Source organism: Anser anser (genome assembly GCF_964211835.1).
Source record: "Anser anser genome assembly, chromosome: 3".
In the NCBI taxonomy this organism is placed as follows: Eukaryota; Metazoa; Chordata; class Aves; order Anseriformes; family Anatidae; genus Anser; species Anser anser.
The window spans coordinates 55,559,249-55,584,981 of NC_139722.1; the positions used below are offsets into that span (position 1 = coordinate 55,559,249).

At 37.9% G+C, this 25,733-nt stretch overlaps 1 long non-coding RNA gene across 3 annotated transcripts; it reads left to right on the top strand.

Annotated features, from left to right (window-relative positions):
- Window positions 1–398: 398 nt before the first annotated feature.
- LOC310897240 lies at window positions 399–24,540 on the top strand. 3 transcript variants are annotated; one of them, XR_014582152.1, is made up of 3 exons: window positions 399–6,718; window positions 21,571–21,761; window positions 22,524–24,540. It is a non-coding gene; the product is annotated as an uncharacterized lncRNA (long non-coding RNA). The 3 variants fall into 3 exon arrangements; XR_014582153.1 differs by having other exon boundaries at window positions 399–6,155; XR_014582154.1 differs by having other exon boundaries at window positions 400–5,084.
- Window positions 24,541–25,733: the final 1,193 nt, after the last annotated feature.

Sequence of the window (25,733 nt, forward strand, 5' to 3'; positions counted from 1 at the left end):
CTTAAAGCTTTCAGCTTTCAACTCAAGAACCTGGTGCCCTGTCCACAGCCAGACTCAATATTAGACCTGTGGGAGAATGTTACTGTTCAAAAGTAGAAAAATCTTTAAGCCATCAGAACTGAAAATAAATAAATAAATAAAAAAAAATAAAAATAAATATATAAACAAAGAATTTTGGTGAAACTTATTCTTCTAGAGTTAACCTGTTTACCTGTTTGGATGGTAATTATTTATATTGTTTAAAAACAAACAAACAAAAACTTTTCTACCAAAAGTATTATAACTTAACCATCCAGTTTAAGTCAACTATGAGAGATTTGCATTGTGTCACTAGACTTTTAAGTGCAAATATCTTTGGTAAAATTTAACCTGAGCAAACAGATGCTTGTGGTCTAACCTGATCATTTAGGTTCCTTTTTTAGGGAAGGATTCTAGAGCAGAGTTCACCTCGTCTGAAACTTCTATAGTGTTCTATAGTTAAGTGAGCTGGATCCCATCCCTGCTGTCAGGTAGCACTCTCTTCAGTAGTTTCTTTTTCATACTTGAATCAAAAGAACTGTGACTTTTATCTGTGTCCAGTATAGACCACATTTCATACAGTATCTTGGAGGAGAAGAACAAGGCCATAAAGAATTGGCTTGTGACTTTTAGAAGTCTGCTTATTGCATTCTGTTGTTGACACCATTGTTAACATGAAGTAGACCTCATCAAAGAGGGATTATGACATATTCTCTTCTCTGCTTTTTGCCTCTATTTAGCTTTTTCTTCTAGGGAAAAAAAAAAAAGGCTTTGATCAAATAAAACACTTATAAATAAAATAATATTCTCATATAAAGGGAATAAATGTCAATAAAACCAGTGATCTTGGAACCATAAAATATTCTGAATTTAAATACTTTCAGGAACAACAATAAAAGCCTAGGTTAAGAGGAAAAAGGATTATTTAGGTTACTGAAACACAAAGGATTTATTTAACATTTATAATGGGATCCAAATTAAATAGAAATATGATTTCTCATTAAAAATATATATTATATATATATTTTTAATTCCAACTATGCTTAAACCTATAAGTGCCAAACATTACTAGAAAGGCCTTCTGGACTCCAGGCTTGTAGGTATTTTTAAGCAGTCACTTGTTACATTCCTCACTTTCAGCTTCCCTTTCCTTGTGAACTGAGAGTCAAATTCATTTTCGTGATACACAGCTGACACGTTCAGGACAGAAGGGATTTAAGTCACACCTGCACTGACCTGTCTCTGGTTCAACCTACTCATGAGTATGTTGGCATCCTTTTCCTGCTGTTTCACCCTGATTTATGTTTATGATATTACAACTAATTTTGATCCTCTGAAACGTTGCTCTCATTGTGTCAGCTTTAACCTCATTCAGTGGCTGTGAGAATGAACTCCAGGATACAAGACATGTAGGAGATCTAGAAGATAAACATTCTTATATGATATTTAAACTGATGTATATTTTTAAAATCTCCAAAATAAATGGTAAGAAAGACCGCTCCCTAACAGTAAAACAAATAAACAATAATTTGGCTTCAAAATTTGGCTAAAGTGAGTGAAGTACAAGAAGTAGACGCCCAGATATACTGAGGGCAGATCTTCCTGTGAGCATGCAGACAGAGGGCTGGCAATGAGGTTGCCACAGTCCCCTGCTGCTGCCGACTCATCAGCTGAGCACGCTGTGAGCTGTAGGCAGCACTGTGCTTTCCTCTCCACAACAGACTCTCATTTCCTCTGGATGTGAGCGGGGCTATAGAGTTACAGTGCCCCTGAACCATAAGATTAAAAGTCACTGGTCTGCTGGTTTGTGGGGGAGGTTTTTTGGCTTTGACTGAGTGGCATGGAACCATCTACTGGAGAGACCACCTCTTTTTTTTTCCCAGTGTGAATCTGTCATCACAGCAATTAGATGAGGCTCATAGGCTGGAACCTGCTTAGCTTAGAAATACCAGGCTGCTGGGAAGTCACTGGCTAGTATGGATGCTCATCTTTGGAATGTATTTTTTCTTTGGTCTGAAGGCAACCACATTTACTGTCTCTCTCAAGAATATTGCAAAACTCTTAACTTTTCCCCTGGTTTTAGGGGGTGATGTGTGGTGAGGCAATGGTGATTTTTTAGCTTTTTATTATTATTATTTGCTTGAATGTGTTTTGCAACAAATTATGGAAATTTTTTGGTTGATTTTTTTTTTTTTAATGTAATGCTTTCCAAAACTTAAGAAGCTCTACCGGAACACTTATTTTGCGTAAAATCAAATAAAGACAGAAATTACACACATAACAATTACACATTACATGCTGTTTGCCAAGATGGGAAACATAACCACGTTAGAAAAAATTTGCACATTTAAGGGAGGAACAAAGAGAACTATAGAAAACAAAAACAAAAACAAACAAACGGAACAAAAGAAACCCACAAAAAAACAGTTAAAACATTTACCTGACACTATGGAAATAATGTTATGCAGGTATATATTGGCAAAATTATTTCTTCATATGTTTATGTCTTTCCGTGCATTTAGCCAAACCCCTTAGTTAGAATTTCACTGGGTGGCTTTGATGGTCACCAAGTATTTTCAGCTACCAATTTACCCTGGGCTGGAGAACTGCACTGTTTCTTCTCACTGTAGCACCTTACATACTGTTCTTAGATTGTGTTAAAGGTAATGAAGCCAAGGATCACCTAACTGTCTGGCAGGCCACCTCCTATGTATTTTAATTACTGTCACAAACAATGCTCTAGCTTCCCAGGTATCTCACACAGCAATGCAAATGGAGAAATGGAGGGAATCCTGCTCTCCTGGCCAGCTGGCTCACATATATGGCTCAAGTTGCATATTACGTTAGAGGTGGCTAAAGAAGGAGTCCAGTGGTTTCCATTAAAGCATGAGGTTAGAACTATGACCAGTCCTCAGGGTTAATTGATTCCATAGAAAGTGCTGGGTCTCCTCACTGATCAGAGACCAAATGGCACAACATGAGAAAAAATGACATAATGCATCTTAAATCATCATTCATTCTGAAATGACAATTGCTATTTAACAAAACTATTTGCCTCTGTGTGTGGTTAAAGGAAGCTGGATTTATGTGTTCTTGTATAACCTTTATTAATGAGTCCCAGATATTTCTACCAAAAAAAGCCCAGTGTTCCAAAAAGAGGTAAAATATAAAGAGAATTTGGCTCACCAGTGATAGCAGACGCTTACCTAGGTTGCAACGTATCACTGATCTCTCAACCAAGCTTTGTCTAGTATTTAAGTATGCAAACAAGGTTAAGTACTTAGTGAAGTTTCTTTATACCTGGGTACAACACAGCTATATTTTGTATTTTGAATACAGTTCCAAAGATGTTTAGTGTCATACATGATATTTACTGTGTCACTAACAAAGGGGCCCCAGAAGACATGATTTGAAGAGGAGAAAAAAAAAAAAAAAAGGATACATTTGCTTTTCTGTGTTGAAATATTTTGTTTTCACTAAAAAAAACAAACCCTGCAAATAGAATTTTCTGACTTAGTATTTACTATGTAGTTTACCATGAACTAATGTTGGAGAATGGGTAGTAGCAGCACTTTTTTCAATCCCTAATTAAAAAGTCAAACAACGAGCTTTTCCCAGGTGTCTATCACAAAAGCCGAGGAAAACTGTCCCCCTCACACTAGCAAGCATTGTGTGGAGAGGGCATCATTCTCCAGACAGCTTTCACAGTAACCCATTCTATTCTCTACTGATTACAGTTAAATGGTCTGCATAGCTGTGAAAGTACTTGTTCCACTTCATCCTAAAGTGTAACCAGCTGTAGAACTGTGCTGTCCTACAGACAGAACAGTCTCTTCTGTTTTGAGGTCTTTTTTTACGTGTGCACAAAAGAGAATTTTATCATTAAAAGCACACAGCTTGAAAGATAAATTTGTTTTCCTTAAACACAGAAAAAAATGTAAATAGCCTTATTCTTTACAACAGCAGATGAAATGTGAGGTATTAAAACAACTGCCTACAACATCCTACATAATAATTTGTTTTCTTTCTAAAATAAAGAATTTTGGACTACAAACCAGTTTCAAGAACATAAATAACATTAATGCTCCATTAGGGTAATTCATCAGTACATGCTTAACAGACTGAGTATAATGAAAAAAAACAACAAAACACACACACACACACACACACAAATCAGAAATATTTAAAAAAACTCATAGTATTAAAAAGTACATTTTAAAAGGGGATTCACTTGTTTTACAGGCTAAAATGATTAAATTATAACACCTGAATCTCATCTACTTTATACTACTACTGAGAATTAAAGGAGCAGGAAAAGTCATTATCTGGAGTAAGTGAGCAGGGCAAGCAAAAAGTGAAGGCAGGCATGTGCTTCTGACCTCAGATGAACTGCAAATACATAAACTCTGCAGTCTTATGAAATGCTGAACACTTCCAAGATCCAACAAAACCCTGCCTTTCGTTTTATGCATGTGACTAGCCGCTATCAACAAAGGACAAACTATATTAACTGCTCACTCTAGTATACAGCTCCCCATCCTGCAGTACATCGTTTATTTGTTGCTTGAGCAGCTGCTTCTCTCCTTGATCCCCTGCTGCAGCTGTGGGACAGAGCAAGTGAAAGAAAAACTCTCTGTCTTTTGCCCTGGTATGGTTGTTCCTCGTCACTTCTGCCTTTCGAGGAGTGAGCTTCAGGGTCATGGGCTGCCCTTTGGGAAGCTTTTGTTTCCTGTGCCACAATATTTACTTGAAGTTGACAAGTCCGTCCTTCCAGCCGAGCGTAAGTGATGTGAGAGTCACGCAGTATGAAGTGTACTCAGTAATTTAAGCCAGTCCTGCTTAGGGCTTTTGAAAGGAAGCGCGAAGCCTTGCATTCGACCCACTTGTCAATGGGGCACCAGCGAAGAGAAAGAACGCAGACTTGTGTGCTCTCTGTGGTCTGTGTCATTGGGTAGACAGGCTGCTGTGATTTGAAACAGCTGAAAAAGTGATCTGAGCACTGTGGAAGTCTTTGATTGGAGTGCTTCAGTCTCTGGCTGACTTCTCTCTGCAGTCCTAGATCAAAGGTAGGTCTTGCGGAGCAGGGAAGGAATCCCAGGACACCAGTGAACACGGGAGGAGGGGTCCAAACCTCAGCTGACCACACTGATGTGTATCTTGGGATTTTTAGGTTTCTCATGAAGGCAGATTATAAAAATTGGTATGGAGAAAATAGATATTTTTCTGTCTGTGAAAGGTCTTTTTCTGAGAAAACATAGTATTGATATTTAGTGCTACAAGTATATATCGTGTATCATCTAAATTATATTTATTATCCCAGTTACTGTTTTACTGACTGCATTTTCCACTCATAATAATTCAGAATTAAAGTAAAATTTTAATTACAACATTACACTTCTGAGAAGAAACTAAATAAATAGAGGACAGGGCATTTTAATTATTCACTCTGACTTGTCTTAGTCCATCCACTGAAATAAGGAGCCAAACAGGCTCACTGTCAGGGCCTGACCTGCCAACTCATCGAAGTCACTGTCCTTCTGAACTATACCACGGTCCATGAACATTGTCAGAAAAACACAACTGTATAAACATGTGCCTAGTGGAATTGCCTCTCACAGATGTTTTGAAGCATATGCTGAGCTGTAAGAAGTTCCATGAACCATTTAGCTATTAAAGGTAAGCCTGAACTGAAGAGTTTTCCTGGATCAGGTCCTGACTAGGGAAAAGAAAAGACGTCAGCTAAGCTAGTGTTGGCTTTGTGGCATTTCTATTTAAAGTGTAGCATAGTACAGAGTACTGGCTCTGCCAGCTGAGACAGAAGGACTGGAAAATATCAAGCAGGTTTCCATCCACTCCTGAGCTCTCTTGTAGCACACGTGCAGCCCTCCACATCTAAACTGCAGATCCAGGAAGTCCCAGGGCAGTCATCAAATGTGAGGGATCCACATTTCCCTTAAAGCTAGCTCTGGGGAATGACGTGATCTAGGTCTTAATGCTTATAACAAAGGGATTCAGACAAACTGATCTGAAGTGATAATAAGAAATGGAAGCTACATCTGTGGAGCAAATGTGTGGAGCTTTTCAGAAAGTATGTTGCTTGCTATGATGAATAAAGTCTCAAAGAAACTCACAAAAAGGTAACTGTTTGTGTAGCATGAAGTCCACATTCTTTTCTAAGTAGAAAAGCGAATATCCTTCCTTTCCTAACCCACCCCTTTGTTATAATAACTAATCTTAATAAAATGTGCATCTGAAAGCTGTCATTTTCCTATGTTTTCTGTCCTGTATTTGGCAGCGAAGAGTTCAGCTGTGACTTAGTTATGCTTGCAGTTATTTCTTTTCTCTCCTGGATTTTATTTGTTTTAGCCAAATGGAAAACCATGCTCTGTCTGGTTTGCTGAGGCAGCTGCTCCCTTGTGATTGATGGCATTCAGGTTTCATGTTTGCATACCTGTGGCTGATGCCTCCCATCTTGCATGACATCAAAGGGAGGCAGTGTTGACTGGTGTCTTGATTCAAGGATTGTGTTTTCCGTGCTTGGCTGGGCCAGGAGTGCGGCGCTTGCTGAATTCCTTTCCTGTAGCTGTGTGTGTGCTGATCTGGTGACCCCGTCTTGCCAATCGCATCCTCCCACATGGAGAAGGTTGCCTAAAGCTGGGTGGGAACTTCTGCCTTCAGTTGCTGATGTCCACAAGACAAGGTCTGGTGCATGACAGTTTGTTATTTTCACTAAGCCTTTAATGGTGTGTAATATGTTTCTTAGAGGCTGGCTAATGTGTGGGTGAAGTCTGGAGGTCTGTTCAATGATACAGGTCCCACTGCAGTAACTGAACTTGTTGATATGTGTATGAATATGACTATGTGCTATGAAGTGAATTGTGCGTTAGTTGTGCACCTAGGTGTTGGAGACATCTCCAGGAACTTTCAGGATCATTTTTTAATTTACATTACGGTAATGCCTCAGGCCCCAGCTATGACTGAAGCCTCACCGGGAAATGATGCAAACATGCAAAGAGTGTCTGTGATGAGGAGGAAAAAAAAAAAAAAAGTAAGAGGGTTCCACAAAGAAGGTACAGAAGAAAGGAAATCCTGTTCCTATGCTCATGTGCTATTTTAAGAACATAGGATTGGAAGGGACCAGCTCAGTTACTAAGGTCAGTTCACCACTGCCTTGGGCAGCCAGAGACCTAGGTGTCCACAGACCGTCTACTTCAGAGAACTAGGACTCTGTGGTTCAGCATGTGACTTGTGTGCCTAAGTGTCCTTACTGTGAGATCCCAGATCCAGCAAAGAGGTTTAGGATAACCTTACCGAAAACTTCATGGAAGAGAAATCTCTACCTAATGTCTGCCTACTGAAAAGATCAGCAACTGACTACCTAGATGGCTACCTCCACTCAGAGATGGTAGTGGTCAGGATGGTAGCTGCTCCCTTGGCCTCTGAATCCTTCTTATCCTTATGCGGTTTGAGTCACCAGTATGAGATACCAAGGCAGTGACCGTGGTAAAAGGCTGTGAGATTTTCTGTGTGAAATCACTGCTTGTATCTCCAAGGAAGTCAGGCCCATGTGAAACTGGAAAAGCAGTATTTCTTAGACAACAACATTCAGAGAGGAAAGGGAGATTCTGCTCTGCAGAATAGATTTGATATTTTCAGCAGCAGTCTGATGTACAATACTCAAAAAATCCATACAGAAAACTGTAGTGGAGACAGATAAAGTCATTTCAGACTGTGGATGACAAGTCCTTATAAATCTGCTTAACTACAGCACTGAAACATGCACCCAACTCAATGAAGAGAGGGAATTTCAAATTTGCATCTCTCTTGGTTCTTTCTTTCCACTGGCTCTCTGAAACGTCCCAGCTCCCAGACATGGTTGCTAAGTATTCCAGTGAAGAAGACTAACTCCTTCCAATAAAGAAGATTTGTCACATAGCTACCTAACAGAGATCTTTTTCAGCATAATTGATACTATTCCTGGAGCTGAGAGTCTGCATTTTAGGTTTTGCTGTATTGTTACTGTGCCCTACCTTCCTTTATTAAAGGCTTACCTCTGCAATTCAATGCTTCTCCAGAAAGCACTATTAGAAGAAAGTAGGAATTTTGTGAGAGAATACCAGTCCAGTGCTTTAATCACAGTATTGCTTTTCCTTGAAAAAAAAATCTCCAATCTTGATCAAATTAAGACTCACTTCATTTCTAAATCTACAGAAACTTTCTCAGCGTGTAATTTAGGCAATTTTAAAAGATGTTTTTTCCCTATGACAGATCTAAAGTATATGTGTGCAATGAAGTTGATAATACATTCACAACCAAAGAAGATTGGACAGCATTGCTGATGTCTCATAATCTAGGATAATGAGCATAAAATTAGGAAATCAGTGGTCTGTGGATAAATACACGACCTTTCTATTTTCTTTGCTGCTAGAGTCTTAGGGTTTGGGTCTCACAACATCAGGCTTTGGCCAGGAAATCCATGAGGTTTGCATAGATGTATGTGGGAAGATTTTGGCCTAGATTTTGTTTTTTTGTGTGTAATCTGATTTTTTTGGTTGAAACCTTCAGGATACAAAAAAACATATTCTGTGGGAAAGGAAGCCTCTCTACTTTTGGTCATGGCTTCAAACTTGGCCCAGGTTACCACTGATTAAAAATCATTGATATCTTCCAATATCTGTTGAAATTTATGAGAGAGAAACATAGTGTCAGCTGAATTCCAGGTGGAGAAAACTCTGAGCTGCACCTTGCATGTGAGCCACCTCGAGGTCAACCACTGCAAAGCTCAGAACTGCCCACTCTTTCCAGAGTGCATGAGCCTTCAGGGTTACACTCAGAATAATGCACACTTGACCTCTTGGTACCCTTACTGGACTTCTGAGATATTTCAGGTTTCCAAAACTCTCTTCATAAACTTCACTTTACATTTTATAAAAATACAGGAAAAAAAAAAAACATATTCTGAGAAACCACAAAGAGAAACCCAGTGAGCATGATACCAGAAGAGAAAAAATATATCTCCCTATGAATATTGGTCTTGGCAGTGCAATACAGTATTACTGATCTTGTTAAAATATCTAAAATTACTACTCCTTCAGTATTATTACCTGCAGGGGAGGAGAGAGACAGAAGAAGTTCTTGACATGGTTCAGAAGGACAAACTGTCGATAGTATTGTAATGGACAAGGGTAGAACTTTTAAACTGGGGATCACCTGATGTTTCATCCCTTTGTAAGTTAGGAGTGAAGTCCAAGCAAATCACATCTGCCTTCACGTACAATGGAGGAAAACCAGGCATTTGCAGATTGTGGTTCATTCTGTTCATTATAAATATAAATTTATTGTTATCTCTCAAGAGATACTCTATCCTTTTAGCCTAGATGGCTACTGCAGCCTGGATGGCCAGTTTTTAAATAGGCTAAGTTTGACAAGATGAATTCTACTCTGAATGACTTTGGAGAGTTCACATTTCATCATATCAGTGGTACTTAGCAATCAAACTAACTTGATAAATTAGGTGCAGTTGTACAATAAGCAGTTTAGCACATCAAAATGCATGATCATTCATCCAGGAATAACATGTATAGCCATATTTATAAGAAGAGGGATTACATCCTGGAAAGCAGTGATGCTGAGATGGATTTCATGTTCCTTGGTAGGTAATATTAGACATGAACTCATACAGAGACAGAAACACTTAGAGATTAAACATCAGTCTTGGATGTATAAACAAATGAATACATTGAAAAAGTAGCCAGTAATACTGTCTCTTAAAAAGGTATTAATGAGATCACTATTGTGATCTGTTTCACCGTTACATGAAAACAGTAAAATTTACTTACTCTTACTTCAAAAAGGAAACTCAAAATGAAAAACAAAACAAACAAACAAGCAAAATAGGTATGCTTATATTACTGAGAAACAAATAGAATTATGTAAGATTTTTGTTGTTTTTGTTGTTGTTTTGGTTTGGTTTTATTGTTTTTTTGTTTGTTTGTTTTTTCCTTTTAATTTATCCAGAATAAAAGATGACTTCCTCAGATTGTCTGAAAAACAATGAGGAAGATTAAACAGTGGGAAAACGCAAAACGAAAGTCAGTAACAGCATAACATTTTTGTCAGGTTAACCAGGCACCGTTTGTTTCAAGCCAGTTTATTGGAGATGTGGCAGATTCCTCGTTGCTGGTTTTCCTTAAGAGAGGGCTTTTAGTGTGACAGAGATGTTATGAAACATACAGATCAGATCACTTTAAAATAGTGAGGAGACAGTTTTCCATTTGAGCCTCGGTATGCATTCATCTCAGCAGGACTAATTTTAAACTGGGTCAAAGGTTCTGAAAAACTCTAATTAAAGGCTTATTTCAGTCTCAGATTGCCCAGAGTCTTGTCACGTGTCTGTGAGAAGTTCTCAAATTCCAGCAGAAATATAATCATTGAAGATTTTCACTGTTTCCGCAGTGTGCTACGATGCCATGGCATTCAGAAATCCTGTCATTCAGCTGAACAGAAAGCAGGTGCCGAACAGCATTCCTCCTATTCCTGCTCTGCACCACCATCTAGACTTCTGTCTGGAAAAGGGCGCACATCTGGAGGAAGTGTCCTTTCCTGGAGGATTAAAACATCTTGTTTTAACATCAAAAAAAACACAAATAATTCCATGTATGTATATATACACATATATATACATATGTGTGTGTCTGTGTATGTTTCTGGTAGCAAACAGAAAACAGTATGCGTTACTTTCCATCCTTGCATGTTCTTCAGTTAACTGAAGCAATGGCTCTGTGAGGCATATATTGTTTCACCACTGTATTCTACCCACAGTGTCTCAGGATAAACAGAGAAAGGAAACAAGCATTTACTTCAATTCCTCAGCTCCTTTCTCAGCCAACTTTTCTGAGATCCTTTTCAACAAGATATCTTTATTAAGTTTCTCCTTTTGTAAATCTATGCAGGCATTGAACATCTTAACTCATTGAGTTATCATACAATCATATTTTGTACAGTGTTTCTTAATAATTCCTTAAAGTTTTAAAAAGATCATTAGATTTTTTTTTTCTTTTCTGATGAAGTCCATCACCTAAATAAAATACTATCTCCTGAATAAAACACAAATCTGCTCCAACTAAGTAAGAGGGGAGTAAGGAGAAGAAATTTAGAGGAACTCAGAGGAAATATAAATACTGAATTAACTTGCAAGAGAAGAAAAAGAAAGGACAAAAAACAGAGAGTGGGTGGTTTGCTCTAAATCTTAAAAGTTGTTTTAAGATCCTAGTTCAATTCTCACAGGTACCAGTCAGATAACTCAAAGTGTTTTTATGACTTTGAGATATGGACCACAGACAAAACTTCCACAAAGGTTATGTGGTGTTTTTCCTTCCTCATGGTAACAAGTTCCTTTCTGGTTTACATTCTAAATTAACCCCACCAACAAAAATAGCTCAACATGAAGGTCACTGACAGAAATCCTCTCTGTAGGGAAGAGGATTGTTACAAGCACAATTAGCTGACGAAATGATTTCTCCAGTAAAACAAGTAGAACGTGCTGAGTGAATGGAGATATATAGATATGAAACAGGGAAAAGTGCCTTTTCTTACTTTTTATTTTTCTCCCTGCTAGCAGTAATTTCAGGTGTAAGATAATTTTTTAAATTTTATTTTTTTTCCCCTGTAACAACTATTCTGCTCACTAGTTGTCAATTCCTTTATTAGCAGCCGAGGACAGCTAGGACAAACACGTTACACCCACAGTGTTACTGGCACTCACTTGACCTAACTGTATGTTTGAAGCACTATAAAGAGACCTTTCTATTAATCTGAATAAACATCCATCAAATTCTGAAGTAGACTCCTGAGCACTTAAAAATGAGGAGATTAATTTGCTAAGCATTTATTTGCAGCTTCAGGATAATGGAAAACAATGATTCATGTAGTTATATGTTGAAGAAACCATTAGACAAGGACCTCTCAGCCTAGTTCTCCAACTGAGAAAAACTTGTAGAAGTTCTTTGTTGTCAAAGGATTGCAACAGACAGGGACGTAGGCAAAAAGCATTTCTGATTAAAATACCTTTGCATTTGCAGGCATTCTTGGTCAGGAAAGCATAAAATGAGTAGGGTAAAATTTATCTGAATTTAATAAAAACTTCCCAGTACTTATACCGGTGACTTTAACTTGTTTGCAAGGTTTTGGAACATAAACATAGTTATTGTTATGATTCTTACTGCTTCCTGTTTGAGGACAAGACAAGAAGTGGAAATTGCTCAAAAATAGCTTCTTGGAAGTTGTTTCCATACCAGACTGAAAATGTTTTTACAAAATTTCCAACCCCGTTTTCCATATCAACGTTCTCCTAAATAGTGCTTGAACAGTATGCTGCTGATTAGAATCACACCAAACTTGTAAATCTTAGATCTATCCACAAATTCTAAGTTAGTATTGATCATAGAAGTGATACTTCCAAGTTTAAAGCAAGTGAAGAGTTCTGGTGACTACTGTGTTGCACAGTAGTATTGTATGTCCACAGTGGCAACACTTTAATGCTACCCATGTGCCAGCCTTTGCCCTAGAGCTTGCTGCCTGTGAAGATGCACAAAACTTTAGTGGACCTGATCAAGGCCCACTGGGCCAAACTTTATCACAGTTTTCTCTGTCCTTAAATGTTCTTCCTTCCTTCTCTTTGTTCTTGGTCATTATCCTGCCTCCCCAGCCACAGTGAGACATTTGGGTTTTGTGTTCCAAGGCTGCTATTCCATGGTCTTTGTGGCAAAACCCAAGTCTGGCAGCTGTCTCAATATTCAGTCAGCTTGTTTTCTTTTTCTTCAGAGAGCTTGAGGTAAGGAACCTCAACAAAACCAAAATGTCCGAAATGAAATCTTTTGCAAGGCTGACCTTTCAGCATTTGTTTGTTCAGTTCTGATGCTCAACCAGGCAAAATAATCACGAGGGTGACTTTGGAGGATTAGAGTCTTAAGGCCCAGCGGATTAGTATGTTCAAACCTATAACTTTCTGCTGTCAGAGAGAAGAGGGGTTGCTTCAGGAGTAGGATTTTTTTTTTTTTTGGTATGTGTTTGCATACATAGAGCCCAATTTGTCAAAGCACTGAGCAACTCCCAAGAATTAATGAATTTATCTTCCAAACTGCCTGGAGAAGCAGAGAAGGATTATCTCCATTTTACAGATGTGGAAGCAAAGCACAGATGGATTAAATGACTTGCTTCAGGTCATTTACAGGGCACTTCAGGCTGCAGGAGCACTTTCCGATTTGGGTCAGAAGCAAAAGAAAGTGGTTCTATGAGATTCTTCACTTCTTTTCCCCAAATGGGGAAAACACCTTCTTTGGGCTTTTGCCTACTGAAATTTTTGGTGAACTCCAGGGACCCCAATCTCTCCCACAAGGTGTCTCAGTAATGCTGTTGATATCAGCCACTAAAAACACCAGAAAATGACCTTGGCCTGATGCCTTGGATGTAAAGGAGTACATCTTGGCTGAGTGAGGTGAACTGGGCAATCCACCAAAAGGTTTTGATTACTAGTCTGGCCCACAGGTCTTCTTCAGCTAGACCTGTTAAGAGAAAGAATGCTATGTAACTGGTATACACCAAAGCTACAGGGAAAATTAAGTTAGGGGAGTCTTTCTCAGGTCTTGTGTGTGTGATAAATGTATCACACCAATTATTTTAGTGCTGGAAATAAGGGAACTGTGTTGAAGTGCTGATTTAAAATACCTTTTGTTCATCAAACGATTCTTATTTTCAATGACAGACAAAATGATCTCCTTCCCACTTTGGTAAATGTTGAGATAGCTGACAGGACCAGTTATCATTCTGAAAGTGCCTTCAGAGTCCAGGCATCTGTTTTCTATCCTGTCATTGGCTTGCTATTCTTGGAGTTGCTTGAGATTATTCCCCAAAATATTTGGAAGATCTGGAATCTTCTTCTAGAGATTAAGTGTGGGAGGTGTACTAAATATACCTGCTGCAGGGAGTTGCGTATGTTTTCTTTCAGATCTGTAATTTGTAATTTTTAAGGACACCCGTTAAACAGACAAACAAACAAACAAAGCAGTATTCAAATTCTACCATAATATCATGTTTTGGGGGGGGAGGGGAGGGGGAAGAAAAAGGAAATCCTCGCTTTGGCTATTTCATGATATTTTCTCACCAGAGACTCCTGTGCAGGTGGACATATTCAGCTCAGACAACATTGTAGCACTTCCTCTCCTGTCTTTTCTGAGACTGCCAGGAAGGAAACAAAATCATCTGCATTATCTGGAAGCCAAAGGCCTGTGAAGTTCTCTCTGTAGTATTCAGTTAGAGGTTAGAGCTTGTAAATGCACTTGTAACACTTTGCTGATGTCCTTTTCTAAGGGTGCCCTGGTTACATCAACACAAGTCACAAATATTTCTCAGATTCAGATGATGAAGGATGTTTTTAGCTACAAGGTTTTTTTTACCTGTAGGAACTGAAATGGAATAAGTCCTACATCAGTTTTCCTCATTCATTCAGTCCCTTTTTTTTTCTTCTTTTTTTCTTCTGACTCAATTTGGTCTCACAAACATGATGTCTTATATCCAGATGCATAGTTTTCTTTTTAAAACAAAATCAGGTGTATCATGTCTTGACTATCAAGATAGTAGAGAGAAGAAAAAAGCCATGGTCTTTTCCTCTGGTTTGATTCTGGTTTCCTCTGGTTTGATTCCACCTTAGAAACATCACTATTCTGTTTAAAGGTATGTAAAAAACTGTCTTACATCAGTTGAGATGCACATAGAGAAAAGTATATTCTTAGGATAATATTGGCCCCCTTTTTTGATATGTTAATGACAAGGAAAGTGAAAAACACACATCCCCATCCACACTTGTCTGGGTCAGAAGAACCATTATCATTGCTGAGTTTGAAGTTAAGGAGTCAGAGATTAATTGGATGACTGTAGCAGTGCTGTAGAATTTTTCCTTTGCACATGCTGGTAAAAGGGACTTCTTAAGAACATGAAATGAGATGGGCAATGGGGAAAAAAAATAAATTGTAACAATATGTCAGCCACTTCAGTGGAGATTTCCTGCACAGACATTTGAATAAAGTAAGACAGCATTGTCTTGCTTTTAAGGATTTCCATTTGCTTTGGTTGACCTACCTCTTTGTCTTTTAAATGAAGATGTTTTTGGAAGGTATTTGTAAAGATTTTAAAGAAGCTGGAGAGAAAATGAAGCTTTCTTAGCTGCTGTGAAGCTTCTCACATGCCCAGGCTGACTACTCTTGGCTTTATAGATGCCCTCAAAGTCAAATTTCCAAGCAAACATGCAGACAGTTGTCCTGCATGGGCAGTCTGGGTAGTACTCTCTGGAACACCCAGGCCTCTGCACATTTAAGCACACCCCTTTATACTGATATTCTCTTGGCTGTCTGCAGAGCAGGTGTACAACAGGAAGGTAGGCAGGTAAGACAGCCCCATCCTTCCTTCTATCTCCATCAGTTACTGGCCAGATGTCGTCACAAGCCTCTTCCATAAGCTGCAGATTTCTGTGAGCAGTGCTAGCAAATAGGCTGCATCTCTCAAAAACTAACTTAACAGCAAATGCACCATCCTCATTTTTCATCTCAATATAAATCTAAAAGTATGGAAGGAAAAATAGGAAGAAGGCAAGTTTCCTCATCCCCCATAATGTTCATTCATCACAAAGATGACACCAGGAGACTAGTCTGCTATGTGTTATTTATTATTTTGTGGTACATAGATCATTTTTCAAATAGAAAAGCAGTCCACCTAACCATTTATTCGCATCTGGATATAACTTTTTGGTCTGACTAAAAATCACCTAAGCATCTTTATGCACTTAGGAATGATTCCAATGCATATGTAAAAGGATGCTGCTTCACTTTCGTGTTTTTTCAAAAGGCTCTGGAATGCCATGCATTCTTTCCATTAGAAGAGTGAAATCAATTTACCTCCAAATGTGCCCCCTTGGCAATACTGTACTTTTGCCAATATTACAAATATGTGAGCATGTCTGGAAATTACTGGTATGTTTTTCTGACAAACAGAAAAATGTTCATAAGAAAAATAAGTGCCTGAAAACAGTTGCTTCATTTTTGCTCTTTTGGAATAGCCTGTATCTCAAAATAATTATATCTATGCATAGTATATTTTAAAAAGTGCCCTCCCTCTCTTCAGATTTTGAAAATGTTTCAGGTTTGCATTGGAAATTGCATATGCAATGTTGTTGCTTCACCTACTGTAATGGTATGGAAGGATCTGGGAGTAAATGCAATTGTCAGGTGAATCACAATATGAAAAATGTTAAATGAAATACCTTTCCAGAGTGAGATTCCAGTGTGAATTGCTCCATATATCACTTAAGCATAAATTTTGTGTGTTTTTATCAGACCCCAGCTAAGAGGCAGTGTTGAACTCACAATTCTTTCTGTCAATCCACAGAAACTACTTTAACATACAAAGATCAGAATTTTTTTACTTACATAAGGAACCAATAATATTTTGGTAATCACTAAAGACTGTTTGGAAATGTGTTTTTTATATTGCTATATTTTGGATTGTAGCCTACTGTATGCTTCAAAGAGTCTCCAGAAGGATTAACAACAATGTCTAGGGATGGTAGAAAACTAACAGGTAGATCCTCATGCAGAGAGTTCATGGACAGTAGAAGTAGAGGGCTGAAGGACAGGGTAGCATGATACAGAAACATCTTTCTCCTATTTGTTTTTCTGCGGATCTTACCTTTCCCACTGCTGTAACTCTTTTTTTTTTTTTTTTTTTCAGCAGAAGTGAACTGTGTGTGGTTATATAACTGTCCACCAACTACCAGAACAACTCAGTTTTCAGAGCACCTAAAGGGAAATAGAAATGTAAACCATCAACTATTTCTAAAGAACTCAGCCCCTCTAGAGACCTTTTCAATAGTTCAGCAGCCTCTCTAGGGGAAGGGTTTCAGATGAGCTCTCAGATCCAAGCTTTTCAGGTTTGAAAGGAGTCTGCAGAAGTTTGGGTCTGGGCATGCTTTTGGGATGATAAATTATTTAATTAAATTCATCATACCTGTCTCTCTTCATTTCAACAACCACAGATATCCACACAGCATGAGGAATCCCAGCTGGGTGCAAACTCAATTGATTAGCATAATTTGCAGTGCTATGTGATTAAACAAACATCATAATTGTTCGGAATTAATGAAAGTAAGAGGAAATGGAGTTAAAAAATAGGAACATGGGCTTTAGCTGATGCTGGGTTCAAGTGTTAAAGAATGGTAAGTAGCGATAAAGAATTGAAGGGAAAATTTTCAGAGGAGGATGTTATTTCTGCAAGTGTCTGGAATTCCATATCTTCCGAAGAGCTGGGGAAAACAAACTCATCAGTGTAGCATTCCTCTGATTATTACCATGCAACATATATCAACATATCATCACTAACCAACAAGATGCTATATGTTACTCTAATATGCTACATACTATACAACACTTTTTTTTTCTCCAGTCTATGGCGTACCAATGGCTACATTATATATACTATTACTATATGTTATTATATCTACTCTACATATTAATGTTCTATAGAATTTCTATACTATATATAAGAAGAGAAATAAGTAGCAAACAACAGGTTAGCAAATTAGCCATCAGACATTTCCAGATCTCTGCCCCAAAGGGTTTACAATATAGCAAGAAAACATTATTCTATTCTTTCACATAGGCTGGTGATTGAGGCCAGAATTGACTACAGTGTCAAGGAAGAAGTAGAGAGGGAAGAGGAGAAAGGGCTGTACAGAAAAGTAGAGAATCTCTCTGCCACAGGGCCTGGAGTGCTTTCTGCATCAGTTGATGTATAAAAGAAGCACATAGTCTCTGCAGTGTCAAATCTCCATGGCTAATGAGCGAATAGCCTCATCCTATTTACATAGTCTATAGATTATCTGGTAATTTTATTCCAAAGCTTGAGTCCCACAAAGGCACCTTAATTGCAAAAGCAGTATTCCTTCATTAATCTCATTGTTTCTTTACTTGACTTGTGCTTTTCTCCATTTTCACCTTAGCCTCTCTCTCTCTTTGCCTGGATTTCCTTGTGCTACTTTTTAATGCCTAGAGCTACGACACAGAGGTTACAGATCTGTGATTTTGTGATATAGAACACCTGGCTGGTTTCTTACTAGGGTCTGTATGAAAAAGTTGTGTTTGTTGTACAGATCTGTCTTTGATGAAAGCAGTCATTGTTTTACCCATGTAACTTGGGAGCAAAAATTGTATTAGAAGCTACATAAGATGAGGGATAAGTAAAAAAAATATGTATTTCATTCTGGTTTACAAGTAGCACTCTTGATCTATTGGTTCTCTGGGCAACTGCAGGATGTACAGCGCAGAGGCTGCTCCACTACATGATAAGGCATGTGTATCCTGCCTTGTGACTGTTATCTGAACAAGGAGAAATGGGAACAAACTTTTTAAACTTTCTGTATGGGTAAATCTGTGGATGGTCCGGCATGCATACAAGCAAAACATAAAAGAAGGGGATAAAGAGGTGCCAAAAAACACTAATTGAAACTCTATCAGAAAGGGATCTAGCACTGAGGCAAGACAAGGAAAGAAGAGAAGAAGGAATTTTATGAACAAGGAGAGAGATGGAAGGTAAAAAACAGAGGCAGAAAAAAGGACTGGGAAACTGCTGGGAATTTAGATGTTGCAGGAGAAAAGGAGGAGAGTTGTTCAGATATCTAACAAAATAGTTTGGAAAATAGGAATGATTGTAAGCATGGATTAAGTGCAAGTGAAAAATCATAGGACCATAGAATCATAGAATGGCTCAGGTTGGAAGGGACCTTAAAGATCATCTAGTTCCAACCACTCTGCCACGGGCGGAGAAGCACTACATCTGGTTGCCCAGGACCTCATCCAATGTGGTCTTGAACACCTCCAGGGATGGGGCATCCACTAGTTCTCTGGGCAACCTGTTCCAGTGCCTCACCACCCTCTGAGCAAAGACTTTCTTCCTAACCTCTAATCTAAGCCTACCCTCTTTTAGTTTAAAACCATTCCCTCTTGTCCTGTCATTATCTGACTGAGCAAAAAGTTTTTGCTCCAGCTTTTTTATAAGCCCCCTTTAAATATTGAAAATTGTAATAAGATCACCCGGGAGCCTTTTCTTCAGATTGAACAGCCCCAGCTCTCTCAGCCTTTCTTCACAGGAGAAAAATTAAATAAAACAAATTGAAAAGAAAATATTTTCCAATCTCTAAAAAACATTCACAAATGCTCACAGATACATTTTTTTCCATACATATTTTCACTTACTAAGTCAAGACAGAACTAGAAGTGAAAGCTTAGAAATAAAGTGCAAAAGAGGATTCTCACCATATTTTCCAGGCAGCTCCCAGGAAGGAAAGTAAGGTCTCTGGGAAAGCTTGTACTTCCAGAAATATCAGATCAGAGAGATGAGAATATATAGAGCATAGCTTTGAACTTTCACATGCTTTTCTGAAGCCAATTTGCCAGCTTTTGGAGGGCCAAGCGACATATTTTCGAATACCAATACAGAAGAACAAAAAGAATTTACAGAGAGAAAATTACACAGATGTTGAACAGAGAATACTAGAAGATAGAAAAAAAAAAAACTATAAAATGCAATTTCTTCCCTTAACTTTTGTTCTTTTACACGCATCTCAACACTGTATGCACATATTCCAACCGTTGCATTATTTATTTTTCTTTGTTTTCACCTGCGGTGAGCTAGGTATAAATGAAATGATAACTCTAGAGAGCAATACAAAGGTTCCTGGGAGAGAACAGTTATTAATCTGAAATCAGACTGTTTCATCACTAGACTTTTTTGAACCACAGAAAGCATAATCTGAATGTTGAATTGGAGTTCTATTGGAGAATCACAAATGGAAAAGGAAGAGCTTGGGAAATTTAAACTGGATGGCCTGGGTACTTGGGGAAAAATGTAGGAAAAAATGTATGATGTGCCTGTCAGAGTATCCAGAATATTTTCTGTTAAACTGCTGACAAATTTTAAATGTAGAAAAGGATGGAATATCTTCAGATTAATACTTTAAAAATATGTCAATGTATTACAGCCTTAATATCTGGCAGACTGGTGATTAACAGCTATGACAATGGTTTCCTTCCAAAGATAACCTGAGCCAAAGAAATGCAACTTCTTTAAGAGCCAAGGCGAAAGTAAATGAGTCTTTCATAGCCTTAAAAACATAAATCTGAAGAAGCCAGGATCAAATGATATGTCTCCTAATTGAGCAAATCTCACATGTATGTGCCTGGCAATCAATCATGAACTCAACACATGAGGAATCACCACTTAATGATGCAAAACCTGTCTCTGAACAAGTTTGAATTCTGGGGGGGAATGGTATGGAAACATCATCGTTCCTTCCAAGAAGGTGTTTCAGATAAACTCCAGCTTGGATGGTTTTAAACAATACTCACTATCTTATGAATACAAAAGCATAAAACATCCACCCTTCGTATAAGAACATTAATGCTCCATGTGTAAGAACAGCCTTCCTGGATAAGAAAAAGTTTATCCATATGAAAAGCTTTAGTTATAAAGCAAAATTTAAAATAGAGTTTTCCATATAGATAGTCAATTAAAGAAATAGATTGCAGTGACTCTTTTTGTCTTGTCCAATTGCTTATTGACTGCAGTAGTCTCCATGCAAACCTTTGCATATTACCAAATTAACTCATATTGCTTGTTGATTGCTGTTCTTCATTATAGTTGCATTTAGCATAATTTTTTTATTTTATTTAAATAAAAGACTTTGCAGAGCTATCTTAGTCTTGCTGATCTATGATTTACAGTGAAGTATTTTATAATAGAATATATTAAAATGTACCAACCTACATGTAGAAATTACAGATTTAAAACAACTGAAATAGTAAAAATATAAGGATGCTTTTCCCATCTTTAGAATTCTATTTTTTTTTTATTTTTTTTTTTTTACTCTCATGAGTGATTGCACAGCTACATGTCTTGCAGTGTGCCTGATACTCAGTTGTAAGTGGTTCTGGAACCTATTAGTCATCTGCATGATGCATTTCCTGCAAAGATGAAGGTGTCATCTGGCAAGGACTTCACAGTGACATAAACTGGTGAAACACCGGAAAAAAAAAGAAATGCTGTTTCCAAGAACACTTGATAAAAATGTTAGATAAAAATGAATATATGTAGTGTTTTATCCATCCAAAACCCATTTCCACCCATAATCAAACTTTTTCACAAGAAGTTATACCTCTGGCCAACATCCTGTATTCTTAGTAGTAGTTTCTGTTCAACTTCTTACCGTAAATAGTAGACAATACACAAACTGAATGAAAACTGTTCTAAGTCAATTGTACCAAACCTAAAATGGTAATTAATATAATTTCTCAATACAGATTTCAGGAACTTCAAGTCCCATCTTTGAACTCTCAGGAGGGCAGAAACATTTTCCACCAAGTATTTTCCCATAATTGTTCAGAAAACAGTACATTGAAATACCATACACCTTTTCTTGTTGATGTCAACAATATTTCATTTGTCTTGCAGTTCCCACTGGAAATTAAAAAGAAAGATCCTGATTGCCATAGTCAGAGGTTAGCACACTGTGTGAGACAGTATATGAGAAAAACAACTTCCTTCTCCAAATAACATCATGAATCTGGTTTATAGAAGATGAGCTGTGAAACTGTAGTCTTGAGCTAAAGAAAACAAGGAGACATGCTGCATGAATTTTCAAGGTAGAGGAGCAAGGAACCACTCTATCCTCTATGAGCCCACTTTTTCTCTTGTGTCAAATAAAACCATTCTGAATTCTGCAAACTCCATTGAGTTGTGATTCCTTCCTTGGCATTTAGTCAGGGAGTAAGAAAATTCACTGGTGCTGTATATACTGATAACACTAACTTTTGGATGGTTTTATGTTTACTGAAGACAAAGATACAAGGCATTTGAGTTAATATTATGTCAAAATGCCTTTGATCACTACCAAAGATGATTTCAAAAGGGTGGGCTTAAGAACCACATTATCAAAGCCTTCAACAGATCCCATGCCATAGATACATGCTACTGCTATAATTTAGAGCACTAAATTTAAACTGAATGGCCTGGGTACTTGGGGAAAAATGTAGGAAAAAAATGTATGATGTGCCTGTTAGAGTATCCAGAATATTTTCTGTTAAAATGCTGACAAATTTTAAATGTAGAAAAAGAAGGAATATCTTCAGATTAATAGTTTAAAAATATAGCAATGTATTAGAGAGTAGCTGACTAGTACTAAAAGAGTTTACTTTACTGATTAGTCAGCAACCAGTCCCAAAGTTCAGTTTTTGCACAAGGAGTATAGTCCAGGTAATGTGTCTCGGTGGAAAAAGACAGACTCCTCTGGAGTGAAATCCAGGGCTTCTACTTGATTTCCTTTAAGAGGGACCTTTTTTACTCTTTACTGAGTACAAAAGCAGTCTAAGAATGTGTCCTCCTTTTCCTCTCTCCTTCATTTATAGACCAGAATATAAGAGACTGTGGCCTGATCAAGATATCTGCACAAAGAAGCCTCCTGCTTTATCCTACCATCACCTTGTGTTCAGTGGATCAGAGAATGACAAAGTAATGTCTGTGCACCTGCTTGTTTCCACTCTGCAATTATTTCTGTTCAGCAAATAATTTCCCCTTACAATTATTCAGAGTTCAGCCATGTGCTGGCTTAGTCTGATAGGAAACTGTGATAACTCCTTGAAATAGAGGGTTCAAGCTATTTTCTAAGATGCTGGAGATTTCCAAGTTAATACCCCTCACTTCAGTCTTCCCTTTTAAAAATAATAAATAAATAAATAATTTTTTTATCCACAACTGACACACTTTACGTGCCTAATAAGGGCTATGCAAAACCTATTGTTGAGATAGCTATGTTCATCATGGTAGTCCTATTTCCAGAGCTTTTTGACTTTTCTGAAACATGAATCTTTGAAAATAATTTTAAACAGATATACCTGGATTTAGAAGTTCTACTCAAACCAGCTTCCTATCATCATCTACCAGTTCTCATCGTATTCTCTTACATAGCTTTCCTTACATTTGATACAGAAATACATTCCTAGTTGATATCACTTGGGTTTATCAGGAGACAATAGATGGACTATCCCATTTTATGATTGTGCATGGTCAAAATACCACACACACCAGAAGGGGCCTTTACTTTGAGATCATTAAACTAGTGTCAGACATTTATAGACTGGACCTTACTTTTTATGAGAATTTAGGAGAAGTCCAAGTTAACATTTTGGGGAAAGTCTGCCAGTGGCTTAAATAAATTTAAATAAACAGGAAACTTTCTGCAAATGAAAAATATGGACTGTGGTTTCTGTATGTTTAATTGTATATTTTAGTGGTGGAATAAGCAGGTTGAAATCTGAAAAAAAAAAAAAATAAAATAAAAAATCTCTATTCCAATAAGTCCTAAACCAGCATTTCAACCTTATTAAAACTGTTTTTCATCTTTACTTATGAAATAACTTTTTAAAATGGAAGAAGGACATGGAGGTGCTCGAGAGAGTCCAGAGAAGGGCAACGAAGCTGGTGAGGGGTCTGGAGAACAAGTCTTACGAGGAGCGGCTGAGGGAGCTGGGATTGTTTAGCCTCGAGAAGAGGAGGCTCAGGGGAGACCTCATCGCTCTCTATAGGTACCTTAAAGGAGGCTGTAGAGAGGTGGGGGTTGGTCTATTCTCCCACGTGCCTGGTGACAGGATGAGGGGGAATGGGCTAAAGTTGCGCCAGGGGAGGTTTAGGTTGGATCTTAGGAAGAACTTCTTTACTGAAAGGGTTGTTAGGCATTGGAATGGACTGCCCAGGGAGGTGGTTGAGTCACCATCCCTGGAGGTCTTTAAAAGACGTTTAGATGTAGCCCTTAGTGATATGGTTTAGTGTAGCACTTGTTAGTGTTAGGACAGGGGTTGGACTAGATGATCTTGGAGGTCTCTTCCAACCTAGACGATTCTGTGATTCTGTAAAATCAATGTTACTTCCCATATTGAACAGGTTTTGACAGATAGACATTTTTGATGGAAAAAAAAAATATTCTTCTGGAACACATTCAAGCAGTTCTCCATGTATTCCTACAAATTCTTTCTTAAGTCCCAGTCCTATCCCATATTGGTCAGAAGTTTCTTATCACCATGGTAGAACTGGTATATGATTGCACTTCATGCACAAAATAAAAACCTTTTGAAAACTGCCTAGAGTGCAAAAGCCCTACTTTTCTGATCTCCAGATGAAAGGCAGCCCCTCATTTCATAGGTAGTAAGTATTATTTCTACTGCTGGCATCCCGTCAACCACAGGAATTTGTGGCACACAAAGCAAATAAGTTATAAGCATATCTAAACACCACCTTCTGCCTCCCCTTATTGTTATGAGAATGGATTGTATTATACTCTGCTCTCCTTTGAAGAGACAGATTTTGCTCTTCATGCCAAAAAGCTTGTTTTGTACAGAATATAGAAATAAAAGCACATTTTTAATAAAAGCAAGATTCTGCATGTTGGTGTTGGAAGTTGCAGTAAAACAAAGAGCTCTTGTATAACAAGTTAGTGCTAGATCTGTAAAGGCGGAGAAGAGGGTTTGAACTGCAGTGGGGGGATAGCGGAGTGGGGAGGGGATCTGGAGCCATCCTGGTGCTGTGGTACGGAAAACAGTAAGACGAACTTCTGCTAGTCCAAACCAGGCCTGACACTTTACCTTTCACAGGGCTCTCAACCTCTCCTGACAAGCTGTTACATTATTTGTGCAATTTGCCCTGAAAGGTAACTTGCATTCTCCTCTCCCTTAGAGAAAGTGTATAAGGGAGCTGATAAAAGCAACACCCCAGTACTAATTTAGACCCCAGCCTGTGTGAAACTGACTCTGTATCCAACCAGATGATGTGTTTAACTTGAGGCGTCCCTCTGGCATGTGTTATGTGATCTCCTCTCAAGCCAACTTGAATACTTGGCTTAAGTCAAGCATCCCACATAGAAATACTGCTTTCTTACACTCCTACTGGGTAGAAAGAGAAATGGAAATATGACCGGAACCTTTTGCATGTTTACTTTTGAAGGGAGGGATGAAAAACCTCCATCAATCCAAGAACTGTTTGTATAATAACTTTAGGCAGCAACATCCACTTTCCAGGAACACTCAACACATTACCAAGACCTTTCCTTTATATCTGATTAAGAGAGATTTTGTTCAACAAATGTTAGCTGATGATTAATAAGGTTAACAAAAGATCAGATGTGAAGATGAAAAATAAGCAACACTTGAGTACATGAGCAAAGCTGTGTCAGCAACTGTAACTGTTGTTTTATAAGCTATGCAATTTTACAGGTATAATGATATAAAGGAAAAAATAACTATCTCTAGAACAAGCCTGGCTATCTTTAGGGCCTAATTCCTCTCTAGAGATACGAGGCAGAAAACATTATACTCATATCTTCTGATTAGTACTTCTTTAGCTGGTGTACTGGAGTTACTTTTTCATAGCTTGACTTCCAGTTCCAGTTGATTATGGAGTGATACCTACTGCCAAATTATTTTCTGCACTAAGCATCTACTAAACTCTGACAAAATGAATTCAACAACAAAATGAGTTCATGTGCTTCTGTGAGAAGATGAGATATTCTGCTACCCTATATTCCTCCATGTACCTTGCTAAAGACCTTGCTAAAGTTCCCTGTCAAC